This window comes from Podarcis gaigeae, assembly GCF_964106915.1.
Source record: "Podarcis gaigeae genome assembly, chromosome: 6".
NCBI classification, from domain to species: Eukaryota; Metazoa; Chordata; class Lepidosauria; order Squamata; family Lacertidae; genus Podarcis; species Podarcis gaigeae.
The window spans coordinates 99,303,973-99,323,064 of NC_139682.1; positions in this window are offsets into that span (position 1 = coordinate 99,303,973).

Genomic DNA, 19,092 nt, shown 5'->3' on the forward strand with positions numbered 1-19,092 from the left:
ACCACTCACACAGGTTCAATGGAGTTGCTGTCCATCTGAAGATCATAAGGCCTTTTGTGCCTATATCAATCCCTCAGGTGATAAAATCAAAGAAGTACAAAATACTTTACAACTATATATATGTAATGGGAAAAGGGGGCTGCTCGTGCGTAAGCGTTTAAGTCCTCCAAGCTTTACCATCAGTTCCTAAACTTTCCCAGTCCGAGGAGCCATGGGTGCATGGCCACCTCAATCGCTGGCAGAATCCGTCAGTGGGCGTTTCCGGAATTTACGCCAACCTAAGAGCTCTTTGACGGAAACTCTCCTTCTGGATTCTCTGCGTGACAGTTTCCTCCGCGGAGTGGGCGTCCCCAGCGGAGATCCTGAGCCCTCCCCGCTGTTCTCACTGGAAACATCTTGGAGCCATTCCTCCGATTGAGTTTCTGCAGGAACTCTCCCTCTCCCCCTACTGGTTCCTTCCTCAGCATCCGAAGGTCTCCTAGCCTCCTTGAGCCCTTCCACCACCTGACTCTCCGGTGGCAGTTCCCTGACATCCACCTCCCCTCCAGGACCCCCCTCACCCCCCATTTCCCCCTCTTCTCTGGGTGGTGAGGCTGGGAACCCCCTGAAAGAATCCTCCTCATCGTCGGATGACTCGAAAACCGCTCTCCACCTACTACTGTCCCTTCTTCCCCCATACTCTTCCCCATCTGATTCTTCTTCCTCTTCCTGTCCTGATTCTGGGAACCCCTCGAACTCCTCTTCCTCATCAGTGGTGCCGAAGTGTTCCTCCCAGAACCTAGCCAAGGGCTGGGGCTTCCTTGGGAACCGGCGATGAAACGTTCCTACTAAGACCTCATCCTTGACCGTTTCTGCCGGTAACCAGGTATTTTCAGACTCTGGTTCCCCTTCCCATGCCACTAAGTACTCCACCTGTTTCCCCTTCCACCGAGAGTCGAGTATTTCTGCTACATGACTGCTCCGCTCCCTCTCTTCTACTTGCGGTGCCGCGGGAACCTCACCTTCACGTTCCCCAAATTCCCGTCCCTCCCGGTATGGTGATAGTAATGACCTATGGAATACTGGATGCAGTTTCATGTTGTCTGGCAGCCTGAGTTTAAAGGCCACCGTATTGACCTGCTGTATAACCTCGAAGGGTCCCAGTCGTTTTGGCCGCAATTTTTTGCAACCCCCCCTTGAACGGTAACCCTTGTGTTGACAACCACACCCGGTCCCCCACCCTTATGGTCTCTCCTTCCCTTCTGCTCCTATCTGCCTGCTTCTTGTATTCTGCCTTGGCCCTATCCAAATTCATTTTGAGCTGTTGGTGTATTGCTTCCATTTCTTCCACAAAATGTTCCGCTGCCAGTACGCTCCATCTTTCCCCTCCTTCCTCTGGAAAGGCCCTGGAGTGACACCCATAATTAGCCATAAATGGACTCATGCCCGTGGACACATTTTCCGCATTATTGTATGCGAATTCGGCCAGGGCTAATTTCTCTACCCAGTCATTCTCTCTGTCATTTACATAACACCTCAGATATTGTTGCAGAATACTGTTTGCCCTTTCCACCTGCCCATTAGTTTCTGGGTGTCTGGCGGTTGAGAAATTGACCTCCATGTGCAGTAAGCTCATGAGCTTCCTCCAGAACCTGGACGTAAATCGTTTCCCTCTGTCTGAGACCACCCTCAAGGGGGCGCCATGCAACCTAAAAACGTGTTTTACAAACAACCTGGCTGTTTCTTCCGCCGTTACCGCATGTGAGCAAGCTATAAAGTGGCACATCTTGGTTAACAGGTCTACCACTACCATTACCGCAGTTTTCCCCTTGGATCTTGGTAAATCCCCTTGGATCTTGGTAAATCATGAAATCTATGGAAACTGCCTCCCACGGCCGTTCGGGTGTGGGTAATGGTTCCAGCAACCCAGCTGGTGCCGCCCTCTCCCCCTTTGTTCGCTGGCAGCGGTCGCACCCCCTTACATACTTTCGTACATCTTTCCTCACCTTGGGCCACCAGAATTGCCTGGTAACTAACTACATTGTATTGTGTTGCCCAAAGTGCCCCGCGGTGGGGCTGTCGTGCAGTTGTTTGAGTACCCTACCCCTCAATTCCCCTTCTGGTATGTACAAGGTCCCCTTGTAGTACAACGCCCCGTTCCTTTCTTCAAACCCCCCGGTGATCTCCCTGGCTCTCCTGAGCCCTCTGAGCTTATCTTGGGCGTATTCATCGTTCTCTGTCCCTTCTACCAATTCTCGTTGCCCCACCAATGCTGCCCCACACACCCAGTGGTCCTCGGGGATGACATGTCTCTCTTCGGGCGCTCCCTCCCCCTCCATATACTCTGGTTTTCGAGAAAGAGCGTCCGCCCTTACGTTCTCTGGTCCCGGTATGTAGCGAATCTCAAAATGGAATTTGGAAAATTCCTGTGCCCATCGCACTTGTCTCTGGTTCAGTACTCTGGCCGTTCGCCAATATTCCAGGTTCTTGTGGTCTGTGCACACCTGGACCTTGTGCTGCGCTCCTATTAGCAGGTGCCGTCATCGTCGAAACGCTTCATAAATGGCGAGCAGTTCCCTGTTGTACACTGTGTAGTTCCTTTTGGATTTATTCAACTTCCGCGAGAAGAAGGCACACGGTCTCCAGTCCGACGCATCCTTCCCCGGCTGGAGCAGAACCGCCCCTACCGCTCGATCTGATGCATCTGTTTCCACCCTCATCGGTTTCTGTAGATCCACGTGCAAGAGCTGCTCTTCCGAAGCGAACGCTTTCTTTAGCTTTTGAAACGCTCGCTGCGCCTCTTCCGTCCATGCACATTTCTTCTTACTACTGAGACAATCGGTGATGGGAGCCGTTAAGTGGGCAAAGTTTTTGATGAACTTCCGATAGAAGTTTCCAAACCCCAGGAATCTCTGCACGTCCTTCCTGGTTCTGGGTGTCTTCCATTCCAGTACCGCTTGGACCCTGCTAGGATCCATGGCCAATCCCTTGTCTGACAAACGGTACCCCAGGAATTCCACCTCTCTGGTATGGAACTGGCACTTCTCCAGTTTGACCCACAGCTGGTTTGCTTGCAGCCGGCTTAGGACCTCTCGGACATCTTGGACATGCTGCTCTTCATCCTCTGTGTAGACTAACACATCGTCTAAGAAGGCCACACAGTTCTTATAGAGCAAAGGTCCCAGCACGTGATTCATGAATGATTGGAAGCAGGCTGAGTCCCCCTGTAGTCCGAAGGGCATAACGAGATACTCAAAGGCCCCCAAGGGGGTGAACATGGTAGTTTTCCATTCATCCCCCTTCCTCATCCGTATCAGGTTATACGCCCCCCTCAGGTCCAGCTTGGTAAAAATCTTTCCCTTCCTCACCCTGGTCAAAATGTCGTCAATCCTGGGCATGGGAAAGGCCACAGGTTCTGACACTGCATTGATGGCCCGGAAGTCTATGACCAGCCTGGGTTTATTAGTGTCTTTTTTGTCCACAAAAAACCCTGGGCTGCCCCCCACCGCTCTTGACTCCCTGATGAAACCTCGTTTCAGGTTCTTGTCTATGAACTCCCTTAACTCCTGCATCTCCCTGTCTGACATGGCGTACAGCTTGTCCACTGGTAGCTGGGCTCCCGGGAGTAGGTTAATTTGACAGTCAAAGGGTCTATGCGGGGGCAGTCTATCTGCTTCCTTCTCACTGAAGACGTCACTCAGGTCGGCGTATTGTCGGGGTATTTCTCCCTTCTCCCCCACCGCCATCCCTGCAAGACTGGCCCTAGCCAGCCCCTGCATTTCTCTTCCTTTGCAGTGCTCTAGGCAATGCACTGACCCAAAAGAGACTGTCCGCTGGTGCCGTCCCACTAGCAGGTCATGTAGCGCCAGTATGATGGGATAATGAGCTGCTTGTGTGTAAAAGCTTGATCCCTCTGGGGTTTGGCTGGTCACCCAAACCTAGGCACTAACGGAGCCTCCCAAAGCATGACTCCGTCAGTCGCTGGTAGAATCCGACAGTGGGCGTCTACGGAACTTACTCCAACATAAAAGTTGTTTGACGGACATGCGCCTCCTGGACTCTCTGCATGACAGCTTCCGGCGAGGGGTGGGGGTTGCTAAAGGGGGTCTTGTTACCTCCTCACTGTTCTCACTAGAAGTATCCCAGAGCCTCTCCCCCGATTCCCTTTCCGCTGGAACTCCTGCTCTCCCCCTACTGGTTCCTTCTTCTGCTGTAGAGTCTCTCCTATTCTCCTGGAGCCTCTCCACCACCTGTCCCTCCGATGGCAGTTCCCTGACATCCACCTCCCCCCCAGGGCCCCCTTCACCCCCCGCCTCCTCTCCCACTGGCGGTGAGGGCAGAAATCCCCGGAAGGAACTCTCCTCGTCGTCTGAGGATTCAAACACTTCTAACCACTGCGTACCGTCTCTCTCCTCGTCTTCCTCTTCTTCATCGGAGTCGGCTTCCTCACCCACCCGACTCTGGGAACCCTTCAAACTCCCCTTCCTCATCGGTGGTCCCAAAGTGTTCCCTTCTAAATCGTGCCACGGGTTGCGGTTTTTTTGGGAAACGCTGATGAAATGTTTCTATTAAAACCTCGTCCTTGACTAACTCTGCTGGTACCCAAGTGTTTTCCGACTCAACTTCCCCCTCCCATTCTACCAGATATTCCACCTGATTCCCCTTCCACCTGGAATCAATGATTCCTGCCACGTTCATGTCACGTTCTCTCTCTTCTATCACGGGCGTTTGGGTGACCTCTCTCTCACGCTCCCCCCACTCACGTCCCTCTCGGTACGGCGACAGTAATGACCTGTGAAATACTGGGTGCAATTTCATGTGACTGGGCAGTCTGAGTTTGAATGTTACTGGGTTGACCTGCTGTATGACCTCAAAGGGTCCCAATCTTTTGGGTCTCAATTTCTTACTCCCTCCCTTGAACAGTAGTCCTTGGGTGGATAGCCACACCCGGTTTCCCACCCTTATAGTTTCACCTTCCCTCCTATTTCTGTCTGCTTGTTTCTTATATTCTTCCTTGGCTTTCTCTAAGTTAAGTTGAAGCTGACGGTGGATCGCTTCCATCTCTTCAAAAAAGTGTTCCGCCGCTGGCACGCTCCACCTCTCCCCTCCTTCTCCTGGAAATGCCCGGGGATGACACCCATAATTTGCCAGAAAAGGACTCATCCCTGTGGACACGTTCTCCGCGTTGTTGTAGGCAAATTCTGCCAGAGGTAACTTATCTACCCAATCATTTTCTCTGTCTTTTACATAACACCTCAGATATTGTTGTAAAATCCTGTTTGCCCTTTCCGCTTGCCCATTTGTTTCTGGGTGCCGGGCAGTTGAGAAATTGAGTTCCACGTGCAGTAAGCTCATAAGTTTCCTCCAGAACCTGGAAGTAAACTGTTTTCCTCTGTCGCTGACCACCTCAAGGGGGCGCCATGCAACCTGAAAATATGCTCTACAAATAACTTGGCGGTTTCCTCCGCGGTGACCGCATGGGAACAGGCTATAAAATGACACATCTTAGTTAATAGATCTACCACCACCATGACAGCTGTTTTGCCCTTGGATTTTGGCAGGTCCATCATAAAATCTATGGATACTGCCTCCCATGGCCTTTCTGGTGTGGGTAAGGGTTGTAATAGCCCCGCTGGCGCCACCCTCTCCCCTTTCGCTCGCTGGCACCTGTCGCAACCCCTGACATATTCCCGTACGTCCTCCCTCACCTTGGGCCACCAAAACTCTCTGGTAACCAACCACATGGTTTTGTGCTGTCCAAAATGCCCCGCTGTGGGGCTGTCATGCAACTGCTTGAGTACTCTGCCCCTCAGTTCCCCATCTGGTATGTACAGTGCCCCTTTGTAATACAACGCCCCGTTCTTTTCTTCAAACCCCCCTGTGTTCTCCTCTGTCCTCCTGAGTTCTCTGAATTTCTCTTGGGCATATTCATCGTTCTCAGTACCCTCTATCAGTTCCCTCTGCCCCACCAATGCCGCCCCACACACCCAGCAGTCTTCCGGGATTACATGCCTTGCCTCAGGCGCTCCCTCCCCCTCTAAGTACTCAGGTTTCCTGGAGAGAGCGTCCGCCCTCATGTTCTCGGAGCCTGGCACGTAACGAATCTCAAAGTGGAATTTGGAGAACTCCTGGGCCCATCTCACTTGTCTCTGGTTCAGCACTCGTGCTGTTCTCCAGTATTCCAGATTTTTGTGGTCAGTTCGGACTTGAACCTTGTGCTGCGCCCCAATCAGCAAGTGGCGCCATCTCCGGAATGCTTCATGAATGGCGAGCAGTTCTCGGTCGTATACTGTGTAGTTCCTCTCGGATTTGTTCAACTTCCGCGAGAAGAATGCACACGGTCTCCATTCGGACGTATCTTTTCCCGGCTGGAGAAGCACGGCCCCCACCCTCATTGGTTGTTGTAGATCTACATGCAAAAGTTGCTCTTCCGACGCAAACGCCTGCTTTAAGTGTTCGAACGCCCGCTGCGCTTCTTCCGTCCAAACAAATTTTTTCTTGCTGCTAAGACAGTCCGTGATGGGCGCTGTTAAATGGGCAAAGTTTTTGATGAACTTCCTATAGAAGTTTCCGAAGCCCAGGAATCTTTGCACGTCCTTCTTGGTCTTTGGTGTTTTCCATTCCAGTACCGCTTGAACCTTGCTGGGATCCATGGCCAATCCCTTGTCAGACAACCGGTACCCCAGGAATTCCACCTCCCTGGTATGAAACTGACACTTCTCCAGTTTCACCCACAGCCGATTTTCTCGCAGTTTGCTCAGTACTTCTCTTACATCTCGCACATGCTGCTCCTCATTCTCTGAGTATACCAGGACGTCATCTAAGAATGCTACGCAGTTCTTGTAGAGCAATGGCCCCAGGACGTGATTCATGAACGATTGAAAACAGGCCGAGCCCGCCTGTAGACCGAAGGGCATAACGAGGTACTCAAAGGCCCCCAAGGGGGTGAACATAGTGGTTTTCCACTCATCCCCCTTTCTCACACGTATCAAGTTATATGCCCCTCTAAGGTCCAGCTTGGTAAAAATTTTCCCTTTTCTCACACGTGTCAGAATGTCATCAATTCTAGGCATAGGGAACGTCACTGGTTCTGACACTGCATTTAGGCCCCTGAAATCACACACAAGCCTGGGTTTACCCGTGTGTTTTTTGTCCACAAAGAACACTGGGCTGCCCCCCACCGCTCGTGACTCTCTGATGAAACCTCGCTTGAGGTTCTTGTCAATGAACTCCCTTAACTCCTGCATCTCACTGTCTGACATTGCATACAGCTTGCCCACTGGCAATTGTGCTCCTGGGAGTAAGTTAATTTGACAGTCAAAGGGTCTGTGCGGGGGCAGTTTATCTGCTTCCTTTTCGCTAAAGACGTCAATCAAGTCAGCGTATTGTGGTGGCACCTTCCCCTTGTCCATCACTTCCATCCCTGCTAGAGTGGCCCTGGCCCCTGCCTGAGCCTCTCCCTCCTTGCAGTGTTCTAGGCAATGTGCCGATCCAAAGGAAACCACTCTCTGATGCCAGCCTACTAGCGGATCGTGTAGTGGCAGCCAGCTCATTCCCAAAATAATAGGAGCTCCTCCCAAGGTGGCTACGTTAAACGCTATCAGTTCTGTGTGTCTTGCCACCCTCATTATCATTGGTACAGTCTGTTGGCTCACTTCTCCTCCCAACAGTTCCCTCCCATCAATCGTGGTAACCTGCAAAGGCTTACTTAATGGGATAGTCTGTATCTGGTGTTCAGCTGCAAACTCCTTACTCATGAAATTACAGGAACTACCTGAATCCAATAGCGCTTTTATCTTTAGTGGGTGTCCGTTTGCCAGTTCCAGCAACACCTCTATCACAAGCGCTGGTCTTGGGGGTTCCGGCGTGGGCACATTCACTACTCCCTGGCCTGGCTGCTGCACCCTGATGTTGGCAGCCAGGCGTTGGCTTTTACTTGCTCCTTGATTTCTTCTTCCTCCTTTCCCCCAACAGTTCCCGCCATCCCTTGCCATTCCTTCCTTTGCGGACAGACTCTGGCAAAGTGACCTGGCTGTTGGCAGAGATAACATCTCTTGGCACTCTTTCCCTCCTTCTTCCGCCCCTCACTGGTGTTTGAAACTGCGCGCGCGCGCGCTGTTCCAAGTTCCATCGGCTCTGCTGGCGGGAAAGGCTGCTCCGGAATCTCCGGAATGCGGAAGTCCTTCCAACATTCCCCCTTTCCTTCCTGCTTTTCCAAAGCTCTGGCTTCCTGGCGCGCTCCTATGGACAGCGCAGATTTAGTCAGATGGTCCATAGACTCCGCCCTAGGCGCCCGGGAAAGTTCATCTTTCACTGACGGAGAGAGCCCTTCTTCAAACAGCATTTGAATAGGTTCACTCGCAAGGTCCCACCCCAGTCTATGAATCAGCATGGTGAACTCAGTCCAGTACTCACGTACAGATCGGCTCCCCTGTTTACACGCCATTAACTGCCTGCGCACCACCCCTTGCTCAATCTCGCTGGAAAACATCAAGTCCATGGCGCGAAAAAATTTCCTTGTGTCCTTTAAGATTTCATTATTGGCTGCCATCAGGGGCCTAATCCAGTCCCTCGCCCCTCCCTCTAGATGGCCAATCACGTACGCCACTCTAGAGTTCTCATCGGGGAAGTCATCAAACAGTAGATTGAGAGCATATTGCATCTCTGTCCTAAAGGCTTGATAGTTCCTGGGATCCCCCCCAAATTTCTGCACCAATCCAGGCACCTTTCTGGCAAGTGGGGTGGTTTTTCCCTTATCCGCATCTTGAGCCCTCCTCTCCTCGAGCCTCGCCGTTTGCAGCGTGAGCTGGACCTCCAACGCCCTGTACCTTTCTTCCAGGCTTGGACCTGCTCCAGCTCCAGCTCCTCCGGTTCCGGCTGGTTCGCTCATGATGCCCTCTGCTTGCACAAGCTGCTTTCAAAGACTGTCGGATTGCTATGATGGGATAATGAGCTGCTTGTGCGTAAAAGCTTGATCCCTCTGGGGTTTGGCTGGTCACCCAAACCTAGGCACTAACGGAGCCTCCCAAAGCATGACTCCGTCAGTCGCTGGTAGAATCCGACAGTGGGCATCTACGGAACTTACTCCAACATAAAAGTTGTTTGACGGACATGCGCCTCCTGGACTCTCTGTGTGACAGCTTCCGGCGAGGGGTGGGGGTTGCTAAAGGGGGTCTTGTTACCTCCTCACTGTTCTCACTAGAAGTATCCCAGAGCCTCTCCCCCGATTCCCTTTCCGCTGGAACTCCTGCTCTCCCCCTACTGGTTCCTTCTTCTGCTGTAGAGTCTCTCCTATTCTCCTGGAGCCTCTCCACCACCTGTCCCTCCGATGGCAGTTCCCTGACAGCCAGCCAGCTCATTCCCAAGATGATGGGAGGTCCCGCTAGTGTGGCTACATGAAATGCAATGACTTCCGTGTGCCTTGCCACTCTCATTGTCATGGGGACTGTCTGTTGGTTCACTTCCCCTCCCAGCAGTTCCCTCCCGTCAATCGTTGTCACCTGCAAGGAAGGACTTAAGGGCAGCGTTTGTATCTGGTGCTCTGACGCAAACTCCTTACTCATGAAATTGCAAGAGCTCCCTGAGTCTAAGAGGGCTTTTATAGTGAGTGGATGTCCGTTGGGTAGCTCTAGCAGCACCTCTACGACGAGAGCAGCTCTTGGGGGTTCAGGCTTGGGCATGTTCACTGATCCTTGGCCTGACTGCTGTGCCCTGTTGTTGGCAGCCAGGCGTTGGCTTTTACTTGCTCCTTAACCCCCTCCACCTCACTCCCAACAGCCCCCACCATTCCTTGCCATCCCTTCCTTTGTGGGCAGACCCTGGCAAAATGTCCTCGCTGTTGACAAAGGAAACATTTCTTGGTGCTCTTCCCTTCCTTCTTCCGCCCTTCGTTAACATTTGAAGTTCTGCGTGCGCTTGCCCCTCCAATCTCCATCGGTTCCACTGGCGGGGAAGGTTGCGCCAGCATCTCAGGAATGCGGAAATCATTCCAACGCTCTCCTCTCCCTTCCCGCTTCTCCAGCGCTCTCGCCTCCTGGCGCGCTCCAATCGCAAGCGCTGCCTTGGTCAGCTGATCCATGGACTCCGGACGGGGCGCGCGGGAAAGTTAATCTTTTAGGGCACAGCAGTCAGGCCACAGCAGTTCAGGGCACAGCGGTCAGGCCTTCTTCAAACAGCATTTGTATCGGGTCCGAAGACAGATCCCACCCCAATTTATGTATAATCATGGTAAACTGTGTCCAATACTCTCGGATGGATGGATTTCCCTGTTAGCATGCCATTAACTGTCTACGTACCACGCCCTATTCAATCTGGCTGGAAAACATCAAGTCCATCGCACTAAAGAATTTCCTCAAGTCTTTTAAGGCGTCATTATTATTTGCCATCAGGGGCCTCACCCAATCTCTAGCCCCTCCCTCGAGGTGCCCAATCACAAAAGCCACTCTCGATTCCTCATCGGCAAAGTCATCGTGTTGCAGGTTCAGTGCATACTCCATTTCTGTCTTAAAGGCTTGGTAGTTCCTTGGATCACCCCCAAATTTCTGTACCAACCCCGGTACCTTCCTTGCGATGGGGCTGGGTTTCCCCTGTGCATCCTGCGCCCTCCTTTCCTCGAGCCGCGCCGTTAGCAGTGCCAGCTGGTGCTCCAAAGCTCTGTTTCTCTCCTCCAGAGTTGGTCCCCCTCCAGCTCCTCCTGCTCCTGCGGCTCCGGTTGGGTTGCTCATGATGCCTCTACTTAGCAAAAGCAGCGTCAAGGACTGACGGATTGCTGTAATGGGAAAAGGGGGCTGCTCGTGCATAAGCGTTTAAGTCCTCCAAGCTTTATCATCAGTTCCTAAACTTTCCCAGTCCGAGGAGCCATGGGTGCATGGCCACCTCAATCGCTGGCAGAATCCGTCAGTGGGCGTTTCCGGAATTTACACCAACATAAGAGTTCCTTGACGGAAACTCTCCTTCTGGATTCTCTGCGTGACAGTTTCCTCCGCGGAGTGGGCGTCCCCAGCGGAGATCCTGAGCCCTCCCCGCTGTTCTCACTGGAAACATCTTGGAGCCCTTCCTCCGATTGAGTTTCTGCAGGAACTCTCCCTCTCCCCCTACTGGTTCCTTCCTCAGCATCCGAAGGTCTCCTAGCCTCCTTGAGCCCTTCCACCACCTGACTCTCCGATGGCAGTTCCCTGACAATATATATATATATATATATATATATATATATATATATATATACAAGATTGTTGGGTGAATGTGCATTCTAACCCAAAAAATACCAATTTGAAATAAGCCCAGTTAGAGCTTTATCAGCTTCTTTTTATGTAGATGGAACCCAGAAGAAATGATATTAACACTAAATACCTATGCTTTATTTCGGCTGATAACATATATTTCACTGTGATTTTTGGGTGAATGTGCAACATTTGCAACAATTGGAAATAAGCCCAATCAAAGCTTTATCATCTTCCTTTTACGTAGATGGAACCCAAAACTCCTTTTTGCTTTGGTTGCGGGCGATTCTGGTGCACACCCAAAAAACACCATGCGAATTGAAAGAAGCCCAACCAAAGCTTATTCGTCTTCTTTCTACGCATATGGAAGCAAAAAGACGCTGTTTTATTAGTTTGGTCTCATTACATACACTTTGCGATTTCTGGGTCAATGTGCATTTACACCAAAGAACACGACTTGAAATACGCGACATCCAAGATTCTTCTTTCTATGTAGATGGAACCAAAAACAACCAGTTTTGCTTGTTTTGGCTTAATACACTTCGGTTTGCTATTTGTGAGTGAATTAACAACGAAAGAAAAATCAAAGCTTATTCCTCCTCTTTCTATTGAAATGGAACCAAAACACCTATGCTTGATTTGGGATGATAATAAACATTGTGATTTGTGGGTCAATGTGCATTTACACCAAAGAACACGACTTGAAATATGCGACATCCAAGATTATTCTTTCTATGTAGACAGAACTCAAAACAACCAATTTTGCCTGGTTTAGACTCTGCATAGACGCTCTTTTGTTATTTTGGTCTCATTACATACACTTTGCGATTTCTGGGTTAATGTTGCCTTAACCCCAAATAACACTTGAAATCAGCGAAATCCAAGATTCTTCTTTCTATATATTTAGGACCCAAAACAACTTGTTTTGCTTTGTTTAGGCTTATTACACTTCGCTTTGTGGGTGAATGAACAACGAAAGAACAATCAAAGCTTATTCGTCCTCTTTCTATTGAGATGGAACCTAAACACCTATGCTTAATTTGAGCTGATAAGAAACATTTCACTCTGCAATTGTAGGGTGAACGTGCATTTTAACACAAAAAGGAACAATTTAAAATAATACCAATCAGAGCTTCATTATCATCTCTTCATGCAGATGGAAGAGAAAAGACGGTGTTTTGTTACTTTGGTCTCATTACATACACTTTGGATTTCTGGGTCAATGTGCATTTACAACAAAAAAGATGACTTGAAATAAGCAAAATCCAAAATTCTTCTTTCTATGTAGATGGCTCCCAAAACAACCTGTTTTGCTTTGTTTAGACTTATTACACTTCGCTTTGCTATTTGTGGGTGAATGAACAACGAAAGAACAATCAAAGCTTATTCGTCCTCTTTCTATTGAGATTGAACCTAAATAACTAAGCTTTATTCTGGATGATAATAAACATTTCACTCTGCGATTGTTGGCTGAACGTGCATTCTAACCCCAAAAATACGAATTTGAAATAAGCCCAATCAGAGCTTTATCATATTTTTATGCAGATGGAACCCAAAATGCCTTTTTGATTTGGTTAGGGGTGATTATGGTGCACACCCAAAAAACTCCATGCGAATTGAAAGAAGCCCAATCAAAGAATATTCGTCTTCTTTCTACACATATGGAAGCGAAAAGGCGGTGTTTGTTATTTTGGTTGCATTGCATACACGTTGCGATTTGTGGATCAATGTGCATTTTCACCAAAGAAGACTGTCAGGGGCTCAGGAGCAGAGGCACAGGGAAGAGAGGAGGTGGAGAGCGAAGGGGAGGAGTCTGAGGGCAGCGTGGGAGATGACAGTGGCCTGAGAGATTCCATGAGCCTTTCCAGTGAATCGGAAGATTCCCAGAGGGGGGTGCCGATGGCCAGGGCAAGGGGGGTCCCAGGGGGGACGCGCCAGGAGCAAGGGGCCAGCGGTGACTCCCAGAGCAGCGGGTGGAGGTCAGGACCAGCTTCCCCACCAGAGCGTAGTGGGGGGGAAGAATCCCAGGTATCAGGGCCAGTGTCTCCTCCAGGAGAGAGAGAAGATGAGTTAGGGCTGACCACGCCTCCATCGGGGAGCGAGGGAACGGTCGAAAGGAAGGTTGCCGACTGGGCGCGCGCGCCAAGTTCAAATGTACAGGCGAGCGGCACAGCAGGTAGCCCGGATAGGGAACCAGGTCCTAAAGCCCGCCGGAGGGTGGGGAGTGAATCCGGGGAATCAGCGTCAGAGGAGTCCAGAAAGGCTGAGACCCCAGCGGGCAGGAGGGCCCAGAGGAGGAAGGAACTAAGGAGGAGGTGGAGCAAGGCTAGAGTCTTAAACTGGTGTGGAAGGGGAGGAGATTCAGACGGAGCTTCGGCAGTCTAGAGTTTAAGACGTAGAGCTGCGCGCCAAGGTTTTAAAATGGAAACTGAACTTCAGTAAAGACTTTTGTATATATAACAACGACCTGGCGTTGGTCCTTTGTGAGCTGGGACCTCGGGCAGTTCTGACAGTAAGCTCCGTCTCCATCGAACCCTAGCAGCGCGAGTTGGCGCAGCGAGGGGCAAGACTTGGTGTTTCGCAAGCTCACGAAGATCGGCAAGATGACTACTGAGGAGAAGGTAAAACAGCTGCAAGAAGCAGTGACAACGCTTTACTCAGAAGTAGCCGCATCCAAAAAGAAGGAGGCAGAAGCGGCAGAGCTCTGCAGGGATCTGCAAGCCAGGTTGGAACATTTGGGCAAAGGGGGGCAGCCAGGACTCCGGCCGGAGGGAGTTGGCCTCGGCAAGAGGGGGGGCAGCATCGTAGCCCATTTCGACGGGAACCTGCAGCACTATCCTAACTTCAGAGCAGATGTAGTTTTCGCGCTCAATTTGCTTCGAAAAGACTTTAGAGATGAAGAGGAGAAAGTAGGCTTCATTATAACACATCTGCATGGGGAAGCCAAATCGTGGCTGCGGAATTTATGGCGCGAAAATGACCCTGCCCTCAAAGATTCCGATGCCTTCATCAAGGCTATGGACGCTTGTTTTAAATCCACGGTAGATGTGGATGTCGCCAGGAGGGAGATGCATGGGTTGAAGCAGGGGAAAGCCACGGTGAGACAATATCACTCCCGCTTTTTCGCATTAGTAAATGCACTGGGGTGGGAGAAGGACTCCGCTGCCGTCAGGGATCTGTTCTGGGAGGGGCTGAATGGAGCTGTTAAAGATGAGCTGGCGCGGGGGGAGAGACCCAGCACCACCGCAGAAGTCGTGCAAAGAGCGCTGGCGATAGGGGTGAGGCTGGAAGAACGCCCTTGGAGCAGGGATGAGGGACGAATGGGGCGCATACCAGCCAGAACAACTCCCTACCCAGAGAGACAGCGCGCGCACAGTCCACGCCTCCACTGGGAGGAGGAGAAGAGCCGATGGAGATAGGTGGTGCCAAGGCTCAGACAGCAACCAGAGCCCAAACACCAGGAGCAGTCAAGGCGAAGACTCCTAGAGGGAGCAGGAAGTGTTATATCTGCGACAGTGCACAGCACATGGCCAAAGAGTGTCCCCAGAGGCTCCAAAAGCACACTGCAGCCTCAGCAACGGTAAAGGCAGCAGTTCAGCAGGGGGGACAACTGCAGGGAAACGAAGAGGTCTGGCTGGAAGCAGAGGCACTGGGGCCCAGCCAGGCGAGTCAGTGATGCAGTCCCCAGAGATTTTACAGCCCACAGACCCCCTCCCACCTAAGCCAATGGTGCAATTCACCGCATCCCTCCAGCTGCCCAATGGGCTCACCCTGGGCACTTCGGCAAGGACAAGACGGCGGAATTGGTAGCCAGAGACTTTTGGTGGCCCAAGATGAGGGGAGAAGTCGCGGATTACGTCACTAGGTGTGACACATGCTGTCAGGGACGCAGCGGGAGCGCAGGGAGGGGAAGAGATGGAGAGTGAGGGGGAGCAATCCGAGGGGAGCGTAGAAGAGGACAGTAGCCCGAGAGATTTCATGAGCCTCTCCAGCGAATCGGAAGATTCACAGAAGGGGGCGCCGATGGCCAGGGCAAGGGGGGCCCCAAGGGGGACTCCCAGAGCAGCAGTTGGAAATCAGGACCAGCTTCCCCTCCAGAGCGTAGTGGGGGGGAAGAGTCCCAGGTATCAGGGCCAGCGTATTCACCACCAGCGAGAGAAGATGAGTCAGGGTTGACCACGCCTCCATCGGAGAGCGAGGGAACGGTCGAGAGGAAGGTTACCGGCTACGTGCGCGCGCCAAGTTCAAATGTACAGGTGAGCAGCACAGCAGGTAGCCCGGATAGGGAACCAGGTCCTAAAGCCCGCCGGAAGGAGGGGCAAGAATCAGGGGAGTCAGCGTCAGAAGAGTCCAGAAAGGATGAAACCCCAGTGGGCAGGAGGGCCCAGAGGAGGAAGGAGCTAAGGAAGAGGTGGAGCAAGGCTAGGGTCTTAAACTGGTGTCGGGGGGAGGAGACTCAGATGGAACTTCGCCGGTCTAGACTTTAAGACGTAGAGCAGCACGCTCCGGCTTTGAAATGGAAACTGAACTTCAATAAAGACTTTTGTAAATACAGCCGGGCGTTGGTCCTTTGTGAGCTGGGACCTAGAGGCGGCTCTGACAGTAAGTTCCGTCTCATTAAAAAAAACCTTCGCAGCGTGAGAGACGCAGCGAGGGACAAAGCTTGGTGCTTTGCTAGCTCACGAAGATCGGGAAAGATGAGTACCGATGAAAGAATAAAAACCTTGCAAGATGCAGTCGCGAGGCTTAACTTGGAAATAGCAGCATCCAGAAAGAGGGAGGATGACGCAGCCGCTGCCTGCCGGGATCTGCAAATCAGGTTGGAAGTGTTGACCAAAGAGGGGCTACCGGGTGCCAGACCAGAGGGGATTGGTCTAGGAAAGAGGGGAGGCAGCCTCGTGTCTCATTTCGATGGGAGCCTGCAGCAGTATCCTAACTTCAAAGCAGACGTAGTTTTCGCGCTCAAGTTGCTGCAGAAGGATTTTAGAGATGAGGAAGAGAAAGTGGGCTTCATACTAACTCATCTCCATGGAGAAGCGAAAGCGTGGCTGCACAATCTATGGCGCGATAATGACCCAGCCCTCCGAAATGTGGATGCCTTTATTAAGGCGATGGACGCTTGTTTTTTATCAGAGGTAGATGTAGATGTGGCCAGAAGGGAGATACATGGACTGAGACAAGGGAAAGCCACTGTGCGACAATATCTGTCAGAGCTGCCTCTAGGTCCCAGCTCACAGAGGACCAACGCCCGGTTGATGTAATGTACAAAAGTCTTTATTGAAGTTTAGTTTCCATTTCAAACCCCAGAGCGTGCAGCCCTACGTCTTGACTTTATTTCGGCGAAGTCCCCTCTGAATCACTACCCCTTCCGCACCAGTTTAAGATCCTAGCCCGGCTCCACCTCCTGCGCTGTTCTTTCCTCCTCTGGGTCCTTCTGCCCCCTGGGGTTTCCTCCTTCCTGGACTCTTCTGACGCTGACCCCCCTGAGTCTTGCCCTTCCTTCCGGCGGGCTTTAGGACCTGGCTCCCTATCCGGGCTACCTGCTGTGCCGCTCGCCTGTACATTTGAACTTGGCGCGCGCGCCCAGCCGGTAACCTTCCTCCTGACCGTTTCCCCGCTCTCTGATGTGGGCGTGGTCAATCCTGACTCATCTCCTCTCGCTGGTGGTGAGAACACTAGTCCCGATTCCTGGGACTCCTCCCCCCAACTGCGCTCTGGTGGGGAAGCTGGTCCTGATTTCCAACTGCTGCTCAGGGAGTCCCTGCTGGCCCCTTCCTTCTGGGGTTTCCCCCTTGGCACCCCCCTCGCCCTGGCCATCGGCGCTCCCTTCTGTGAATCTTCCGATTCGCTGGAGAGACTCGTGAAATCCCTCTGACCGCTGTCACTGCCTACAGCCCCCTCGGATTCCTCCTCCTCGCTCTCCATTTGCTCCCTCTCCTGGGTCTCTGCTCCTGAACCCCTGACATCCATCCCCCCTCGAAGCCCCCCCTTCCCCCCTCCCCCTCTTCAGGTGCGGGTTCCGGGAGCTCCAGTGTTGTGGGGGTGAACGCAGGATACAGTTCGTCCCCCGTGGCGTGCCGCCATCGGGATAAGTCCGGGAAGTCCTGCATGGGCTCATCGACGGCGATCTCCTCGGCTTCCATCTCTTGGGAGGCGTGTTTGAAACCTGGAGCCACCCCCAAATCACCCAAGATCCCCTCTTCCCCTGTCGCCTGGGATGACACTGCGTGCCAAGGTCCCTTCGGTAGGTCTCTGCACCAGCCCACTTCGGGTTGATCCTCCCACCAATAAGATCCTCCCGTGCCAAACCCTGAGAGCGATCCCTCTGGGGAACTAGTCCCCGGAGCTGTCTCCTCAGCTGATGAGAAACCCTGGAAAGTGCTGGCTGAGAATGTGGGTGTGAAAAGGTATTCGTCGAAATAATCCGCTGGCATGGGTTTGTGCGGGAAAATTGTATGGAATTCTTCTTTGAGCCACTGCTCCTCCACTGCATAATCCGGCACCCACCTGTTGGCGCTGGCCGGGGTGTCTTCCGTGGCGAGGAGATATTCAATCCCTTCCTCCCCCTACCTCGAGTCTAAAATCTCTGTGGCTTCATTGAGTGGCTCCCCTCTCGGCGACCCCCCCTCCTCAGGTGCTTCCCTGAGCGGTTCTGGTGCTGTCCCTGGCACCTGAAACCTGTGAGGTGCCTTGTAGGGTGTGAGTACCGATCTATGAAAGACCAGGTGCATTCTGGATCCCTCCGGGAGTGTCAACCGGAAAGCCACTGGGTTGATCTGTGCCTCGACTTGGTAAGGCCCTAGCTGCTTGTGTCCGAGCTTCTTCTTAGCTAACGATCTGGCCGGGACTGCCTGGGCTGCTAACCAGACCCAGTCCCCCACCCGGATGTCCTCCCCAACTCTCCTGTGTCGGTCTGCCTGCACTTTGTAAGCTTGTTTTGCTAGCTCTAACTGCCTCCTGAGCTGCTCGTGGACCTCCTGTAACTCCGCTGCCACGGCCTCTGCTCCCTGCGGCTCCCCCTCCCTCACCTTCTCTAAACCCTCCCGGTTTAGATGGGATGGGATGCCGCCCATTGTTGGCGAAAAACGGTGCCACCCCCGTGGACACGTGCTTCGTGTTGTTGTAGGCAAACTCAGCCAGCGGTAGGTAGTCCACCCAGGTCGAGGGCTGCTGGTTCGCGTAGCATCTCAGATACTGCTGCATGACGGCGTTGACCCTCTCCGCTTGTCCGTTGGTCTGCGGGTGTCTTGCCGACGCTAGGCTGACCTTGACGTTCAGGATGCCCATCAGCTTCTGCCAGAAGTTGGAGATGAACTGGCGCCCCCGGTCGGACAGGATAGACCGTGGTAGGCCGTGCACCTTGAACACGTGCACCTATGAACAGCTTGGCGGTCTGCTCGGCTGTGGCCACCTTCGCGCAAGGAATGAAGTGGGCCATCTTGGTGAACAGGTCTACTACCACGAGTACTGCTGTCTTTCCCCTCGAGCTGGCAAAGTCCAGAGCCACCCTCTCCCACGGTTCGGACGGTGTCTGTAGCGGTTCCAACAGTCCCGCCGGTGGCCTGTGTACCGGCTTGGCCCTTTGGCAGGTGTCGCACCTATTGACGTAATCCGCGACTTCCCCCCGCATCTTGGGCCACCAAACGTCTCTGGCTACTAATTCCACCGTCTTCTCTTTGCCGAAGTGCCCAGCGCTGGGCGCGTCGTGCAACTGTTGCAGTACTCTCGCTCGGAGGTTGTCTCCCGGCACGTAGAGGGCCCCTTTGCGGATGAGCAGTCCGTCGCGTATCTGGAACTCGTCTCCCCTCGCCGTGCCGCTGCGCACCTCCTCCATCTTGGCTCGGTCGGAGTCCGTCTGCAGCGCGCAACGTACCGCGTCCAGGTCCACCGTGGC